Source organism: Hippoglossus stenolepis, chromosome 4 (assembly GCF_022539355.2).
Source record: "Hippoglossus stenolepis isolate QCI-W04-F060 chromosome 4, HSTE1.2, whole genome shotgun sequence".
NCBI lineage: Eukaryota > Metazoa > Chordata > Actinopteri > Pleuronectiformes > Pleuronectidae > Hippoglossus > Hippoglossus stenolepis.
In genome coordinates, this window is record NC_061486.1 from 9,832,012 (window position 1) to 9,850,876 (window position 18,865).

Genomic DNA, 18,865 nt, shown 5'->3' on the forward strand with positions numbered 1-18,865 from the left:
CCCCCAACTTGTCCTCCTGAGTAGAGGATGCAATCTCGAAGTACTATCAGCACACTATAGAATGTAATTGTGTATTCAGATCAAACCCCCAGTGAAATTACAAAGAAAGTCAGTAATTTTTGTTGGGAATTTCGTCAGGAATTTGAGTTGAGTTGGAAATGTTTACCATTTGCATGACGTATCACAAAAGCCTAACAGCTTTATGATTCTCCTGATGTCTCAGAAAATTATAAAATGAGGACAAACTTAGAGTTAGACAATATAACTTTTCTACTTTACAGAGACAGAGCAAAAAAAGGAGAGGGCTCAGAAAAAAGTCATCAAACCAGTAGGACTATCTGTTAGCCTTCAAAGTGCTAACATTAGCTGCCTTGCCAATTCAATTAGTCAGTTCCCAAGTTACTTTGAAAACAGTCCAGCAACTACTGATGCAAGTGTTTGTGTTAATTGCACGCAGTAGTGCCCCAAAGGACATGGACCCTGAAAAACTCCAGGTAGTAATCAGTAAAAAGGCAACAGCTATGTGGTGCAAGTGAAAAATTGAAGAAGGTAGCACAAGACAGAGAAGAAAAGAGAATATTACACAGAGGGCTAAGTATGGAATGGTGAAGAACCATCCAGAAATTTGAAGCGACCCCCACTAAATCCACAGACCAGATGAATGAGCCTCCACGGGAACCTGCAATGCAGCGGCCTGGTTGGCGTGAATACTTGTCATTACCATCCAGAAAAAACCTGGCTGTTGTTGCCTTTTCTCCAGCAGAGGTGGAGCATTGCAGAGAAAGGGCTGTGGCAACCGCAGGGCGAGGGGAGCTAGAAGCTATTGGCGTGACAATGGAGGCCACGGAGGACAATGAATGCGCCGGTGGTTTCACTTACTGAGTTACAGTGTCTTGTTTTAGTTCGTTAGACATTTTAGGACTATTACATATTGCTTGGGATTTTCTGATAATAACCATTTCAATTATACTTGTAGTCTTGGTTTTAACTCTACTTTGCTCAACCTTGATTTTAATAACTTGTTTTCGCTACACCGTGCTGGCGATGTCAACCTCTCAAGTTATGTTCTACATATTCTTATTCAACATATAAATTCTGGTAATTTAAGAGGAAAATACTATTTAAAAATGTTGGGCTGCTCAAAACATAAATATAAAAAGGATATGTAACATTTTAAAAGACTAGATTAATGAAATGAAAAGCTGGGCATGTACACAAATGAGTCCTAAGGCAATGTTGTGCCAGTTTTCTCAAAGGAGTTATGTTTTTTGTGGTATTTCAAACAGCACTTGTGTAAGACCCCTGTGGAAACAGCAATGACAAAAGGAGCAGCCATGAGCTTTAATATCAAATTAAATAGATTTAAGGCCCCTACATGTATTATTAGCCCCAGTTCGACACCAATTTGTTTAACTCATGCCAAAATTTATATCAAAGAAGTACAACACATTTGAAAACTGAGAGTGAGTGAGGCTCATTAGAACATGCTCGCGTCAAAACAGAGGATTAAAAGTAAGGGGCAGAAAAAGTGAGAAATGACTCTGGCATTGAGGTAATTTATAAATAAAGGAGTCATCAATAAGTATCTTAGCATATGTGAATAATGCATGTGGCCATTTCCCGTAGCCAGAGGCAGGAGGTATTATTACACCATCAGATCAACCAAGGTAATAAATTGGAGTGGAGAGGGGGGTAGGTAAGGCTGGGGATATTATGCACCCCCAATCGCATAATGCCTCAATTCCCCCAACACACAAATACAGTATACACACACACTAACAGACATGTATACATTTGAATAAATACAGAGAGAGTAACCTTTTGGCAAGACATTCTGCTTCATCCTTGACCATCTTCAGCTGACATATGGTCTGAACAGAGTACAGTGTAATGCCAAGTGTCACTGGGTTCATGTATATCCTTGTTTAAAGAAAAAGACTAATCTGGTGCTAGTGTGTCATATAAAATGTCACTTGTATAGACAAACACTACATTATTGCGTGCCTATGACACTATCCAGGAAAACGGCTTTTGATTTACTTACTTTTAAGCCCCAATAACACACAAACTTAACGTAATTTTCACATCCATCATTGATCTATACCAATTATCCTTTGTAGGGTTGTGGAGTAGGCTGAAGCTACTCCCAGCTGACCTTGGGTGAGATGGGGGGTACACCCTGGACAGGTAGCCAGGGAATAACAAGGCCAGCACACAGAAACAACCTTTCATGCTCACAATCACTAATTTAGACTTCAATTAACCAACCCCCAATCTGGTGTTTTCGGACTGTGAAAGTCCACAAAAAACCCATACACTCAACACGTTAACACACATTTAGTGGTGCTACACTGTGCAGCCCCTAATTTTTCCTCTGTCAGCAGTTTTGGGAGACTGTACTTGGGCATGTTGGTGCTTTTAGCTAAATGCTAACGTCAACAAGTTAACTTGCTGATGTGCTCGGGTAAACATGTACAGTTGAGGCTTATTCACTCATAGAATCAGGCAAAATTGAATGTCTGAACCAGTTTTCACAGGAATCCACCAAATAATAATGAAAAGTATTAAATGTTGTAAGTGGTGCTATATGTAAAGTCAGGTGATCAGCAAAGTCAACAGCTTTCCAGCTCTGTCTATATAGCTATTTGAATTAATGTATAAATGTCATAGGATTCCATTAAATTATTGTTTGGATAGTCCAGAACAAAGTGGAGGCTGACAAATCTGACAATCTGTAGAATGGATAAATAATAAGTATAAATAAATCTGTTCGCAAAGCCAATTAAGCATAAGGCTGTGCATCTTGATATATTAACCTACAGTGTTTAGAGGAAGCCACGTAGAATGGTACGAGTTAACACAAGCCACATTCATCCCTGCATGTGAGAGCAATACGCAGGGAGGAATAGAGAGAATGAGTAGGGGCCAGAGATAGGAAACATTCATTCACCTTGAATGACTTCCAGAGAGGGGGAAAAATGAGGGAAGGTGAAGAGAAGAAAGCAAGAAAACAGGCTCCTGAATGTTTGATTTCCTATGGCTGACCTTTGAAACACAATAGACAAGAGAAGCAAAAAGCAATGGTCATAACCTTCAGTAAAGTAAGAGGAAACAATTTGCTTCAGCACGAAATTCCCCAGGAGAGCCACAGTGTAAACTCTGAACAGTTAAAGTGCCTTCTGAGCTGCTGTCTAGCAATCTAAAGGTCTTGTTTGTTTAGGTCGGCAACACGACGATTCAGGCATTCCTTAAACGTTAGAAATTCTGTCTGGGACTCCGAATCAGATTTTCACACTCTCAACCTGGAACGTACATTTGATTAGCGACACAGACGTTGTTATAGTTCACTTAAAATCCAATTATGCGCCGAGTTTGCACAGCTGATGAGAAGTCAATGGTGGAGAGGCAAAGATAAAGGGAGGGGAAATTCAGTAATGCGAAAGGTTAAAGGGCACTGACTGCAGCAGCAAGAAGCAGATGCTGGAAGCTTCATATTACACCGCATCACCGGCTGACCGGGATATCATCTATATACAACCTGTGCTGCCCTTTCTACTGACGGGAGCAACAGGGAGGAGGGGGTGGTCGTGCGAGGCCGACGGGGTGGGGTGATAGACAAATAGAGTGAAGGAGATCAGAGGTGGTGACAGAGGGAAGGAAGGACGCCGGAGGAGGAGTGATGGAAGGCAAACAGGAGCAATTAGTACCGAGTTGGTTAGAGACAGGGGTGTCTGTTAGTGAAAGTGGGAAACAAGGTGATTACTGGGAGGTATAAAAGAGGAGGGATCAGAGGGAGAAGCAAGGAGGGGAAAAGCTGATTTTTGTTCCATTTCAAAGCACCGCTGGCGCTCCACTGCGATACCATCTTGACATTTCTCATCCCTCTTCATTTATCTTCCTCTGATCCCCACCTGTTCTCCTGCTCTGGTTCTCTTCTGCGTATGCTTCAGTGTTTTCCACTTATTCTCTCCCCAAATCCTTCTTTCTTCTTAGAAATCTGCTCGCCTTCTGCTAAGTTGCTCTCCAAGTATCATGTGACATAAACAACTCTGTGAACGTGGCTCATCTTTTAATAGTAGCTGCCCTCGTTTTTTTTTTCTTTTCTCGCCCACTGTCTCAGCCCCCTCTAACGCTCCTTCTCGCCGTCTCCCCTCTTGTTCCTTGTCCGCACTACACCTTATGCTGCAGTACCACAGTAAACGTGCTGCAAGGTCATTCTCGCCACGGCAACTACAGAAACCATGTTTAAAGCAGGGGTGAAGTAGATGATAGAGTCAGGTGGAGCCTGGTATCATTGCAGAATGGTTAAAATCCTACGCAAGGTTTCAGATGCCAGATATAAATTCTGAACAGTATTACCCTTTCAGCAAAGTTATGAACATTGATGTAAGTTTATCAAGTGCCATCTTTCATGTTCATACTATTAGTGCTAATGACTGTGGGAATAATGTTGAGATGACCTAAAATGAAGGGAAAATACCAGAATCTAACAGAAACTGTCGGGCACAAGTCTGGTTCTCACCTGACCAGTAGTGCTCTGACCCAGAAGCCTCCCTGCAGATAAAAGTCTGAAATTATCAAATAGGTTTTTACCTTATTTGATCAAATGAAAAATGTCCAATGTAATGCTATCAAGTACTACAGAATATACTCATTTGCTGTCGTTTAGAACGAGGACAGACGATGGGATACAAATACCAAGGGAATGACGGCTGACTAACTAAGGAGGCAAGACTTTCATTGACAATAAATGCAGCAAAAAACCAAAAAAATTGCTGCTGATGTCAAAACATAAAGATATAACACTTAGCTCTGTTGGTGTATTTTGCTCTGTCAGCAGACTGCCAACAGGAATACAACACAGCTCACTATTGAGTTCTTTATTAAACATAACACAATATTCTATTTACTGACTATTTATGCTGTTGTGGTATTGTTGTATATTAAGTTACTGTGAAGCTTAAGGTTTCTCTCTACTGCAATGTAGTTTTTACATAAAGATGCATCTTCACTTCCTCCAAAAGACAAAAACCATCATTGAGAAAGATGTATTCGACGTGCACTTTGACTAGTTTGGTCCATGTCCCATCTACTAACCTGGAGGAGTTGGTTTTGTGACATATGCTGCAGCCAGCTATCAGGGCAATTGACTCAATTCTGAGGAGCCATATATATCTATATATATCTATATATATCTATATAGATATATATAGTGTATGACTGCCATGGGGATATTTAATAATGCGTGCCATTACGGTCATATTATCATACTCCAACTCCGGCATAAATGTTGAATAAACATGCAAAATTATTTGTGACGTAGAAGTATGATTCTTGTGCTACCTTGGGGCATGTAGCTCGCTGACATAATTAATACTATAACAATAAAGCCATGTTCAAGATTTACATAGTATCCTCATTAATGACGGAGACATGGCTCATTAAGTCACATGACGGTGAATAATGGATGGTGCTGTAGTGAAATATATTGCGTTTGGTCTCCATAAATCTATGTATAACTGTGTAACAATAAAAACTTTCACTTTTCTTCTTCCAGCTTAAACTGCCTGGGAATCACTGACTGAAGGACACCTCTATGGCATTAATGAGCTCATATACCTTGCCGAGGGGACATCAGCATTAATAAGGCTCATGCATGAAGCCTGCTGAAGAAATGCTTGGTCCCTGCCCATGCAGGCTTGAGATTTGATCCGACGGTCTTCGGCTGACTGCCGGTCATTCTGAAATGATACTCCTTTGAGATGCAGTTTCAACAGATTGTACCATCAGGGTAATATTAGACTTCATTCCATTCCCCAGCTTGTGACACACATACACACACACACACACACACACACACACACACACACACACACACACACACACACACACACACACACACATAAGCATTGACCACAAACCATGAGACAACAGATCTGCATCATCTACAGAGGATACAGAGCTACAGAGATATGAATGGAAGGTCAGCCGGTGCATTGATATTCAGGACGCAGGCACATGAGTAATATGTACGCATATGCACAACATCAACTATCTCCCTCGTGTGCTCGCAGGAGCACACATTAACACACACAATCCACGACTCCCTCCTTCGTCTGTAAGACAAACAGAGGGGAGGGGAGACGGCGAGGGCAGTCAAGTGGCACGTGTGCAAGCTGTCGTCTGCACAGTGATATCAGTGTAAGTGTTTAAACAGCCTGACTTGCATAGAGATAGGGGGGAGGCAGTTATAGCACACACCTACGTGAATAGGGGGTGAGATAATATGTGTTTAACAACATGGTTACCCGTGTTGTGCATGTGCGCAAACATTTCGTTCGTCTCTACAGCTACTTTTATGTTCACTGCAGCGTGGCTGGCTGTGGTGGTGCCAGTGTGGTGTAATGCAGTGGCGGAGAGGGGTGTCATTGAGTTCATGGACATAAACCAACCCACTGCCAGACCAGTCTGCTCCTCTCAGGAATAGCAATGGAGGTGGTGCGTGTATGAGAATGTGTGTTTGTGTTTGTGTGTGTGAGAATGTGTGTGGTGTGTTTGTGTGTGGATGGGACGGAAGATCGAAAAAAAAGGCTGCAAAACAGCAAAGATGAGAGGGAGAGTCAGTGGCACAGACAGACAGACAGGGTAAGACATAAACAGTGAGTAATAGAAAGAAGAGGTCCGAGGGATATAGATGTATGGAAGAGGTTGAACGGAGGCAAGTGGAAAAAATGCTCCCCTGTGTAAATTTACCACCTCTGCATGTGGCATTTCGAGCAGAGGGACCCTTATCAGTCATAACAATTGGCAAACACACACCCACACACATACACAGTGTGCACAGTCTTTCTACTTTTGTGTCTCTTGCTCTCACACACAGACAGTGGTGCAGGCAAACAGGTGAGCCAGGGAATGATAAAAAAAACAAGAGAGGGTAAATGCAGACTTACAGAGAGACAGGTAGGCAGAGAAGAGGTACAGGTGTCATGGCCTCAGATAGACAGACTGGAGATATTCAGCATATAATGAGATGGGAGCAGAGTGGGAGAGGGAGAGGTTTCACAGATACAATAACTACAGAGAAGATAAGAATAATTTATGGGAAACTTTGGCAGCGGAAAATCCTCAACAGGAGAAACAGCGCGACCATCGCTGAGTAGAAGCTGAAAAGCTTAATAGCAAAATTGTTGAAAAGATAATGGATGGATAAAGATGATGTGGCCTTTTGTGGATTTTTTTTTTTACATTCCGCAGTCTGGTATTTTTTATCAAATCAGGAAATGCCAAAGGAGTGGATGCTCCCTCAGAAAGGAAATCATTTCTTTTCCAAATCCGAACCACACACTCACACTTATCGAAATGCAGGATCCCCGGAGTTGACGTCAGAGCAGCGTTTGCGCAAACAAGGGATAATCTGTACTCTTCAGATGTCTATGACTTGTGATTCAGTTTGACACCTTAATCTGCGGAAAACACAGAGGTCTCCTCCGTGCAGCCAACTGTATTTACTATAGATTACATCTTCCCCTAGTGTCCATTAGTCAAGTGACAGCTTTGCACACTGCAGGAAAAAACAGCAATCATACACCAATGACTGACTCACTGTGATTTTGCCACTCGCCAAATGGCCTCGTAGGACCCCCCCCCTCCCCCAACCATTTGTCGGAGTGACCATCTATCTGCAAGTTATATGCGCTGTGGTGAGTTTCTGAAGGCTTGGGACTCAAAAGTCATTTCCACTCACATTCTGCCACCGCCACCTTGACCGGAGCTCCCGCGATTTTTTATTTATCTTGATAATTGAATCATGTAAATCCGGGTAAGGGTGCGCTCATGTCATCAGGCACACACACACACACAAATTGTCTCACACAAACACTGTCGCTCATCTGTATTCGACACGCTGCCCTGTGGCTGCTGAGGACAGCAGGGAGATGACATCACTTCTAAAGGACAGATTAGTTGAGGGATGAAACGCGAAGGTGGGGGAGGAACCGAAAAAGAGCCCAAATTCATAAAAAACAATTCAATTCTTAGGTTTTTTTTCTCCTCGTAAAATTAACAGTCGTTTGCAGGTAACCGAGTATTCCCTCCCACTCACTCCGTTAGAGTCTTTTGCTTCTCTCACAGAGTCAGAGTCGTGTGTGCTAAGAAATTAAGTATGTATCTGAGTGCCTCTGTGCTCTCGCTGTTCTATACTCTAATGACCTTGTAGATCTGCCTGCTCTGATCTGCAGAGAAGCTTTTTATTTTTTTATTTTTTTGCATCAACCCACTGAGAGTCAGACATCGAAAGAGAAACACGGAGTGAGCCATAAAGAGGCAGAGAGCTGCAGGGAGAGAGAGAGAGACAAAGACAGAGAGGGGTGAGGAAGTAAAACAGTGAAGAAGAAGAGAGGCAGACGTGGTTGAGATCAGTGGGTGAGAAGAGGGCGTGTACTCAAAATAACAGAGAAAATAAAGATAGACGCAGTGATTGTTACAGCATCTGTTTGGTAAATAATAAAAAAATCACGTGAGAATTCAAACAATGATCATCAATATTGTTCAAAAAAAACAGGGAAATAAAATACAGTGTCTCCTTTGTGATACGTATGATAGTAGGTGGGGCCCGATCAGTATTCAGCCAACATGGCGTCCTCCATTCAAAATTAGACTCTTACTTTTCTTTCAGTTTTCTGTCTCACTCCTTTAAATCAATTTTAATTAATTTGACCCTGCAAAGGAACCAACATAAAGTTGTCTTTGTCTCCTCTTTAATGACACATACGTTTCAGCTTACAGCCCTTTACAAATCCATCATGTACAGTTGCTGTTTAGAGCCAATCACCAGCCAACATCACTCACATCCAACAGACATATAACAGGATCTTTTTACTAAATAATATAAAGCAACTTTATCTAAATTATTTTCTTTTTGTAGGTTTTCTTTACAAATATTATATTTTGTGTTGGGTTGTGTGTGTTGGTGGCGCAGACAGCTTGAATGAAGTGGGAGTTTGTCCTGAGGGCGACAGAAGTGTAAACACCAGTGGTACCGTCATTATACAGGAGGAGTGTGCGGCTGTTCATGTGTGTGAGTAGGTGTGTGTGTGTGTGTGTGTGTGTGTGTGTGTGTGTGTTTTCATTCATTCATCCATAGACATGAGTGCATATTTAGCTTTAGTGTTAACAGGAGGAGCCACACAACAGGGATTTCACTGAAGTCAAAGAGAGAGACAGAGTGTACTCTGCCAGAGGAGGGAATGTGTGTCAGTGTGTGTGCGTCTGTGTGCACGAGTGTGTGTGCGTGTTTGTGCGTGTGTGTGTGTGTGTGAACTATTCTGCGGAACATTAAACACTAGTGTTCCCATTCTTAGGTCTGTACAGCTCTTTTCCACATTAAAACTGTCCCGCCTCAAACTACCACACATTAACAATCAAGCACGGTGACCATCTGCATATGTACACACACACACACACACGCACACACACACACGCACACACTTTACTTACAAACAGACAGTAACGCCAACATGCATCCTCACAATATCCAGATGGTGAATAGAAAATTCCAAAGGCGAGGACAAAAAAAAAAAAAAAATAAGCAGTGATAACTCAGTCTTGAGTCCAAACACACACACACACAGTAAACAGACTTACTGTATCTCTGCGAGGACTCATCTGACTGCTGCTGAGGGGAGAATGGAAAGTGAAAACCTCATGCTTGCTTCACGGCACTCCTCTCTTTCACTCCCTTCATCACTGCCCCCTCCTCCCTCCTTTTTTCCTTTCCTTTCTCCCTCCCCTGCCTCTTTTCCTTCCTCCTCCTTCTCCTCCTCTTCCTCCTCCTCCCTCTCTTCCTCCTTCCCTCCCCAGTCCCTCGCTCCTTCTCTCTCTCTTCCTCCTTCCCACTTGGCAGAGCCCTTACTGTATTCAGATACACCAGTCTCCATATAAGGCAGCACAGCTAAACATGTCACACATAATTTATCCACAGCAGGCTGCGAGTTCACCTTTCACAGCTCACGCTTGGATCGTATGCAAAAGAGGGAGGAGAGGGCAACGCAGGGGAACTAAACTCAGACAAACTTCTACTGTCAACAGCCACGTTCCCACAATTTCACACTCGGCGAGAGTGTATGCGCACCTGCATGCATGTGTGTATGTTAACAAATGCTGACAATCAGACCGTGAAAAATGCTCCTGGAGACAAAAAAATGCAATTCACCTGCACGGTTCCAACAACACCCTCTCCCTCCTTTCCTCCTCCCAGTGCCTCCACCATCTGTATCTGCAGGCAGTAAATCTCATACAGATGCTGTTTACGGGACCTGTCCACCTACACTGCCCCCTGTTCTCTCTACCTCTTTTCTGCTCACTTTATATATACGCTACTACCTCTACAGAGCAGGACTGACAAGAGCAGACAGAAGGATAAGGCAAAGGAAATTTAAAGAAGGGTTACACAGAAACACAGATCCAAAGAAAGGGAGTTAAACCATTTAGTTTGGGATTGAAGCAGGGAAGAGCAGCGAGTGAGAGTGCAAGAAGGGCAGGATAAAAATAATAGGTCGTCTAATTAGACGCCATCCAGAGAGGTGTTTGGTTGCAGCTGTAAGAATCTGCACAATTCCGTATGATCATGTGAGAGGTTTTGTATAATCAAAGACACGCCTGCTGACCTCTCTGCTGCCTCTTCTGTTTCCCTTGTTGGAATTGTTTTCTTTTCCAATTTCCAACTTTTATCTTGCACTTGAAATGAGAAAAATAACAGAAATGCAGCATGCAGATAGCAGCGGTGGGGGTGAAGCCAAAGCAAAAGGAATAATCAGAAAGTAGCAGTGCTAGCTGATAGCTTTCTCCTCCCTCCTCCACAGCTTCAGTCCACTCACAGGACAGCAAGAGTCACAGCTCTGTTGCCATGGTGTCTAACTCCATCAAACACTACGTCAGGTGCATGTGTGTCTATTGGAGCATGTGTGAGTGCATGGTGGGGGAGTTGTGTGTTTGTGGAGGTGTGTGTGTGTGTGTGTGTCGGGTGGGTGTTACCAAGTGACTCAGAGCCACATCACCGACTTGGCTGCAATATATCAGGGTGTTCTGAATTTATCGCTGTATTGGCTTGTGTGTGTGTGTGTGTGTGTGTGTGAGGGGAACAAGTTGATTGAGCTGCAGCCTGCTCTCAAAAGCACCTATGATGGATCTCTGTGCTGATGTTTAGCTTCGGCTTCTATAAATATTTATCAATTCATTCATAGAGGCAAAGCAACACACTACCGTCACTGGTAATATGGACTTTTGATATTCGCAGGTCACTGATCTGTGCCCAAAAAAGGTCCTGCAGCCGTCTTCCTGAGTTACGCTGAGGTGGGAACAGGATGCGGTGTCTCCGTGTGTGTAGACCTTGCATTGTTATTGTATAGAACACATTTGGAGTCTGGAAAAACAAAAGCCTGCACAGTGTGCCAGAGTTACCGACTGGAAATATGGTTCAGCTGCCGCATTTAGAGCACAGATGTCAGATCCAGATTTAGTATCTACCTCATGGACACTTGAGTAAGTCCAACATTTGCTAAAATAGTGAAACTACATAGTAAGAATACTGACTTTCAAAATTGTACCTTGGCCACTTGGGGGCAGAGGGAACATGCTGGAAGCAACATTGTAGTTTTATCACCTTGTAAAGTTGTTATTAGTGAACTTGTTAGCAAACATCACAGTTGCTAATTTGCACTTCCAACAGGTAAAGACCAACATTATCATTCATTTGGAGCCATGCCTCTGCTGACTTATCAAAAAGAAGTCCATTAATCCCCTCGCCTTTTACCTCTAGTTTGGTCTCCACCAACCCCAGGATAGAACATCTGGTTCTTAAGCTGCTAAATGCTCCACAATGCTCACCAGCTAATGAGCTGTCTGCCCTTTGCTGCTGGATGGGAAGGGCGACGTTGGTTTTCATGATTTTTCACATATAAACTGTGATGGCGGGAGTGAACCAGAACAACTACATTGCAGGACTGCAAACCAAAACAAGAGGCTAAAGGATTCTAAAATGCTTTGTAGGACTGAGAAAAACTGCAGATACACATAAGGTTATATTGTTTGACCTATGCAGTGAATGCTGCTAACTTTATAAGGTTAGACAGCAAGTTTTGACAACTTTTAAATTAAGATTAATTTGTGAATTACTACAAGTACTAAAAAATATAATCAATACTTAAGTACTGCAGAATTTTACTGAAGAACTGTACTTGAGTTAATGTTCTTCCATTGGAAAGTAGACACTGGGCACACTGAAAGACTTTGGACTTGCACATAATTACTGCAATTTCAGATAATTTAATGCACACTAAGGTTCCTGTTCACTGCTCTGCTGATGTCAGTGAAAGGAGAAGAGAAGGAAAAGGACTTTTTAGGCACGGATTACCAACACAACCATCATCGCTCTCATTCTGATCGAACGACACAAGGTCAATGATCCAGGAACATGTGTCCCTTGTGGTCCAGATCATTAAAGACGGGAATTGAGAAAGAAATTAGAAGGAAAAAAAAGACTCAGGAGGAGTTGGACAAGGAGATCTGGATCCATAAGTCATCTCTGATCCACGCTGTTAAGCAAAGCCAACGCTGGACAGAGAGCAGAGGAATATATTGGAAAACGTCTAGGATCTTACCCAATGGAAAATCCTGCAGGGTGACCCCGCTGTACGTCTGAGAGGATTTCAACACTTCATCACAGACCTCTGCTCTATTGTTGAGTATCTCAGGTCAAATCATTAAACCAATAATCTTCAAACAACAGCGGCTTTTTAGGCCTGTTCAATCTGTACGACCTTGCAGAGCCTCTTTGCCTTTCCTTTCAGTCTGAACACTTCTCTGTTCGGGTACCGACACATTCAGGGGCCCCGAGATGTGACCTCAGTGGAAAATGTTTGAATCTGTCAATTCAGACCTCTATAACAGACCAGTGGTGGAATAAATGAATAACCATTGTTGAAAAAACCTTCCCTATTGAAAAACTTCTGTTCTACAGAGCCCTGCTGGATTTAATCTTGCAATCTCTTTGAGCCAACATTAAAAACCATCCACTTACAGTATCTCTCTGCCTCATCTCGAGCCCACTGAAACACACACACTCTCTCAAGAACACAGTATGTACTCAGAAGACTACAGTATATCCAGTGAACACAGTTTTATCAGGCAGCTTTGAGTCTCCCGAACACCAGCGCAGGGTTATTACAGAGAGGAGGATATAGATGCTGCTGTCACATCGGCGTCTGGTGGATCAGGTGACGATACACATAGCGGCAAATAGTGAGTTAATCAAAGCAGCCATAATGAAAAAGAGGAGACTCTCCATTCAAAATTTTGACGGGTGGAATTCTGAAGGGAGAGAACAGATGTCTGCTAAAAGGAGACAAACTGAATATTCAAAAGAGTTTGTTTTTTTGTTCCCGTCTGATCTGCATCATGGCTTTCTTTTGCATTTTCATTTCCCACCCGATGAGAGCTCTTTTATACCCTGTTACAGCATATACAACTATCCACGTCTACATTATACACAGTGTCAAGAGATGGGAGGCTACAAGTACAGCCTGACAGCTGCTTAGAGACGTCCGTGTGATGAGGGATGACGTGAATAAAATTACCTTGAGCTGTATTTCATTTAGAAGGATTTTTAGATAATACAACTTATGTTTTCCTGTTTTCTTCAGCAATCAGCTTGTACATCCGACGTTTATATTACGTGCTTTAGGAATTAGGAGCTAATTTAGAAGTCACAAGCTTTATTTCACAACCTGTTTCTCACTCTGAGCCTTAGTTTTGACCTTCTGCTGTATTTCCACATGACAAAGTGTTGAAACATGTTTTCAGAACATGGGACTAGAAATTTCTCAAATGAGTCCTGAGGAAATAAAGAGTGTCTTCCCTATAAGCCAACTACAGTTGTGTGTCTGGGTTTTCTGGCGCAACGGATATGATCACAAGCCTCAATGACCGTTAAATCACAAAATGACCCATAATAGTGGAGCCATGCTTTTATCCTTCTATCAAGTTGAGCTACTGTCATGTCACATAGAAATAGAAACCTCAAAAACAGCCTTTGTTTTTCACATAATTGTCGTGTTATGGAGCCAGTTACTGAATATTTAATTTCCAGTAAAAAGAAACATAATTGTAAAAAAAAAAGCCCAAGGACTAACTTAAAATGATCTGATTGGTTCAAGTTGTTTTTCATTGGGCTTATATTTGAATTGACATAATTAGTATTGCCTTTGTGTTACATGTAACATCAGTCGCTTAAAATTCACTGGATTTGACGCAATTAGATATTAAAACAAAATTTCACATATTTCCCGTGACATATATTCCTGACTTTTGAGGATTTTTTTTAACTATTCAAAACAATCATACTGTAAATATGCTGGACTGTAGCAACTGCACATGAAAATGTAGAATCAGAATGACAGAGTGAACTGGAGAAGTTATCCCTTCAAATGCAAAAAAGCAGAAGGAGAAAATCACAACTGACACAGATATTCCACAGATGCATATGAGCTATTTCAAATCTCCTCTCTAAGATATATCCTCAATTTGGAAAAACCTTAAACAATATTTCCAAGAAAGAAAAAAAAAAACACATCATCGTTCACTATAGCAACAGGCAGGGAAGTTGTCGGAATCATAACATGTCAAATATTAATGACACCCTGTCATTTGTACAGAGCAAAACTCCCCCTGCTCCTCTCAAGAGGCAAGAAAGACAGAAAGACAGATCATCTCGTAAAGCCAGTAGCTGTCCACTCGGTCAGAGAAACGCCGTCTTACCTGCCTGGTTGTCTGTGTGTTTCTCTGTGTGTGTGTGTGCTCACACACAGTCCCCACGAGCAGGAACTGATGAATCTACACGACTTCAGCCCTGCAGCGTGCAGTGCATTATGGGGTTTCAGTCTCTCTCTCGTCCTCTCTCCCTCATTCTCTCCCCTCTCTTTCTCGCTACTATGTCTCTCCCCCTCTCTCTCTCTCTCTCGCTCTCTTCCTCCTTCTGTTGGCACAGTGTTGGAGGGGGATGTCCTCGCGCCCTGTCTGGAGAGAGGAGGGTGAACTCACGCACGCTGTGTCCACACACACACACACACACACACACACACACACACACACACACACACACACACACACTGCAGAAGTGAGCCTCATGATGACGACTGCCGCCACTCTGGTTGCCCCTAGCAACAGCCTCCCTCCACCTCTCCCTCTCTCTCTCTCCCTCTCCCTCTCTCTCTCTCTCTCTCTCTCTCTCTCTCTCTCTCCTGTGGCTCTCCAGGCTCCCCCCTCAGTGTAATCTGTTTAAATAGTGAAATGAGTGGTACAAACAAATGTGCTCGTATTTGTTCTATTTGACGCTTACATTAAGCCAGAGCTAAAAGACTAACACGGAGATATAATGAGGGGAGACACTTCTGAGATAAAGGGGGTGGGGGGTGTAGTAAACGGGAATAGAGAGTGTGTATATGCAGCTATGTGCCAGTGTGTGTGTGTGTGTGTGTGTGTGTGTGTGTGTGTGTGTGTGTGGATTTGGAGGTTCCTGGACACAGGCTATAGTTCCTGTTTGTGGTTTCTTTCCTTTCCTCCCTTGCTATTGCCAGTGCACGGAGGTCTGCAGCCGCTTGATAACACACATTCCAGTCACAATACCAACAAGGGAAGTACAGCTGGACTGACCAATCAATTGAGTCTCGTGAGTATGCATGGAAGGCGCGCTCGGAAAGACTGACCAGGGCACTCTGCGGTCTAATTATTCTAATTTGCACCACTATTCACCTTCCTGGAGGTCACTGTTATTCTGAACGATAATTGGAGCTCAATGGGTTATCAAGACAGGGAGGGCAAAGAAGAGAGAGAAAGAGAGGGATGAGCACTGTTGTGAAGGAGGGAGACAGAGGGGGAGGCCGCGAAGGATACGAGACCTCCTCTCCACCGTCTCCCATGGTGACAGAGTGGGTGGATGGCTGTGGCCGTCCTTCAGGCCCTGTAAATCAGCAGCTCACAGCTGAGTCCTGCAGCGCAAACGCCGCACAGGCAACCCCTGATACTCTGAAACATTTTCGTGTTCAGTCATCATGATCAAGGCAAGTGATGCCGCTTGAGCCTGAATTAACCTGGGTAGTCAGACCAGTTAAGAAGAAAAAAAAAAACTACAGCTCCCGCATATTGTTCTCAGTCTTCCAGTAGCCATGGGAACAGGTAGGAACAGGATTCACTGAGCATTGATTGTGGAAATTCTTGCCAGGATGATTTAATCAGCTTGGCTTGAGGAGAGAAAGGTATAGACATAGTGGGAGGCAACAGGTGGTAGTGAGTGCGAATGTGCCAGGACACGTGTGCTTGTTTGTTTATATGCAGGTGACCAATTCGTGCAGGATCTACTTTCCTCTTAGAAAGTTGAAGCTAGTCCTCCAGGTCGGTCGGGGGAGAGAGAGGGAAACTGCATTAAATCAATAAAAAGTGGCTTTTCCGAACCATCTTGTGCCTTTTGAAAGAAGCATATATCTGAATGAGACGGCAAAATCACAGAACGCTCATGAGGCCGGACTAATGAAGGGTCCTCGAGTGTGAGGGACACTGAATAACCTGCTCTGATCTGAAAGCCAAAGTGATTTGTCTGCTCTTTGGGACTAATGGCACCAGCAGGTGTCCACAGGCTCCGTGTGCCACATCTATTCATTAAAGACATTAACACTAACCACTTGTGCGTGCACACGCGCACACACACACACATAGCTCACTGGTCATTGGAACTATTCATTAACAATGTCGCAGCTCCCCTTAAGCGTGATGGCCATTGATTAGGCTTATGCATAATGATGGTGGTGGTACTGCTGGGGTAATTATTATATACCCTCAGACTCTTACTCACGGAGTCTTACATTTTTTTTTTACAGCACGCCTGAGCTGTAAGCATTGTGCCTCTTTCTGATTCTGCATATTGATAGTGATCCTATGCATTATTAGTGAGTGAATGCTGCATAACCAGAGAGAAACTCTTGAATCATACTCGCATCATAGCAGGAAAAACAAGGCTCCTGGGCTGAACATGCAGGTTTACTCCGTGCAGGGGAGCAGAGAGTTTGCAGGACCTAAAATAACGATAAATATCAATTAAATGTAATAAAACAAAAAGTACGGTTTTCTGTGTTTGAAAATGTTAATTATAAGATCACAATCAATTGTAAATATACTGTGTATTGTTTTCAAAGACACACAAGCTACAACATAAGCAATGAATCACTATACAGACCTTGAGGTTCTTATTGCGCCTGGGAAATAACAACCTGTGTGGTCTCAATATGATGATGATGATGATGATGGATATGTTCAACACCATTTCTTCCTACTATATCCTGCATCTTAAGTCTCAGTACAATACAGCCAGTAGCCTCCAGCACAACAGGTTGAGCTTGCGAAGGCCAGTGCAGCTCCGGGGTCAAAGTTCAAAGTTGAACTTTGGGCTCAGTATCTGAATAAAGCAGCACATCCCTGTGCCTGGGAAGAAAAGAAAAAATGAAACGCAATGCACCACATCCACAGTAATGAAGGGAGCCCACGCAAAGTCAGCTTTAGGATGTTTGTTGCAAACATTTTTTGTTGTGATCTTCTCTCAGATATCGGAATGTAGCTGTAGCTGAGCTGTGCCTCGCGGGATCAGATAGGATTTTATCTGGGAGAGATAACCGGTCATTGCATTCACTGGTGCACCTCCTCGTTCTGTATTTAACAAAGCAAAGAAGGTATTTGGTTGCAGCAATTTATCGGTATTTGCTTTAGTAGAGAAATTGTTAGCTTCAACAGTAGGTGTCACAAATTTAATAGGCTTCAGTGTGATATTGCATGCAAATGAAAGCAATTTAAAAACAGGGGGAATATTCTGTGCAGGGGAAGTCATTAGTTTCCTGTTCATGATCACATCACATATGCAGATAGACATCCAGAAAAGTCTAAAAGGTTCAATTGAACTACTTCCAATTATGTCCATTCGCTGGATGCAGAAATATTTCTAAGGGCTCAGTTTGTTGATGCCAGCGCCGTATACCAGTGAGCACGGAAACAGCGCTGCATTTCAAACTGCAATTTGAAGAGAGGCTTCCTGGATGTAGTCTGATTATTGGAAGCTTGAGTTCCACTTTCTGGTGGCAGGTCGAATGGGCTTTTTCAAATGGTGCGTCTGACAGCAAAATAATATTTACCCATTTATTTTTAAACACATTTCCTCACGTCTGTCTGAGGGACAGAGTGGGGACTGAGGGGTTCGTTGTCTCTTTTATGATCAGACTGTCCCCAAAGAGAGACACTCACACCAAACAGAATGGTCAAGCTTCACAGTTTTGAATAGTTTCTAATATTCCTTCACAAGCAAGCTATCAACAGGCCCCTCGGTATCAACAGTATAGGCCTTATTTTATTTTTTAGAATATTGGTCTGCTATATATGTGCAATGCTGTTGAGATGCTTTTTCATTATTTTTTAATAACTCTGTATATGTGTTATCTGGTTTACGAGCCTTAATAACCCTCAATTTTCTGTATGAAATGGTTTTGTTATGACTGTAGCAGTTACCTCTATACTTAAAACGTTGACAAAAGCAATCATTTTGCTTAATCTGTGCAACAAACAAAAATGTGATAACATTTCAAGGAGATGCCTGATGAATAGTATCCACTAGTTTCCTGCTAAAGCTGGAGACTAAAAGAGAATGTGAAAATGTTGTTTTCACCCTTAATTTTATGTATTTTGTTGACACAGAGAAACTTCTACAACACAACAGCAATGCAATGTCAAGTATAGCTTGTATTGATCAGGGAAGTTATGGCAACTCTCAAGAGAG

At 42.7% G+C, this 18,865-nt stretch overlaps 1 protein-coding gene across 10 annotated transcripts in view; it reads right to left on the reverse strand.

Moving 5' to 3' along the window:
- The window catches only part of LOC118106768 (muscleblind-like protein 1), a 63,481-nt gene extending 48,521 nt beyond the window's left edge, over nt 1-14,960 (reverse strand). For 8 of the 10 annotated variants that reach the window (XM_035155550.2, XM_035155548.2, XM_035155546.2 and 5 more), the window contains exon 1: nt 9,643-9,800. The gene's annotated coding sequence lies outside the window, so the exon portion shown is untranslated. Of the gene's footprint in view, nt 1-6,950; nt 7,006-9,642; nt 9,801-14,811 lie in introns of those variants that run through there. The other 2 variants (XM_035155543.2, XM_035155542.2) reach the window with 2 other exon arrangements.
- Nucleotides 14,961-18,865: the final 3,905 nt, after the last annotated feature.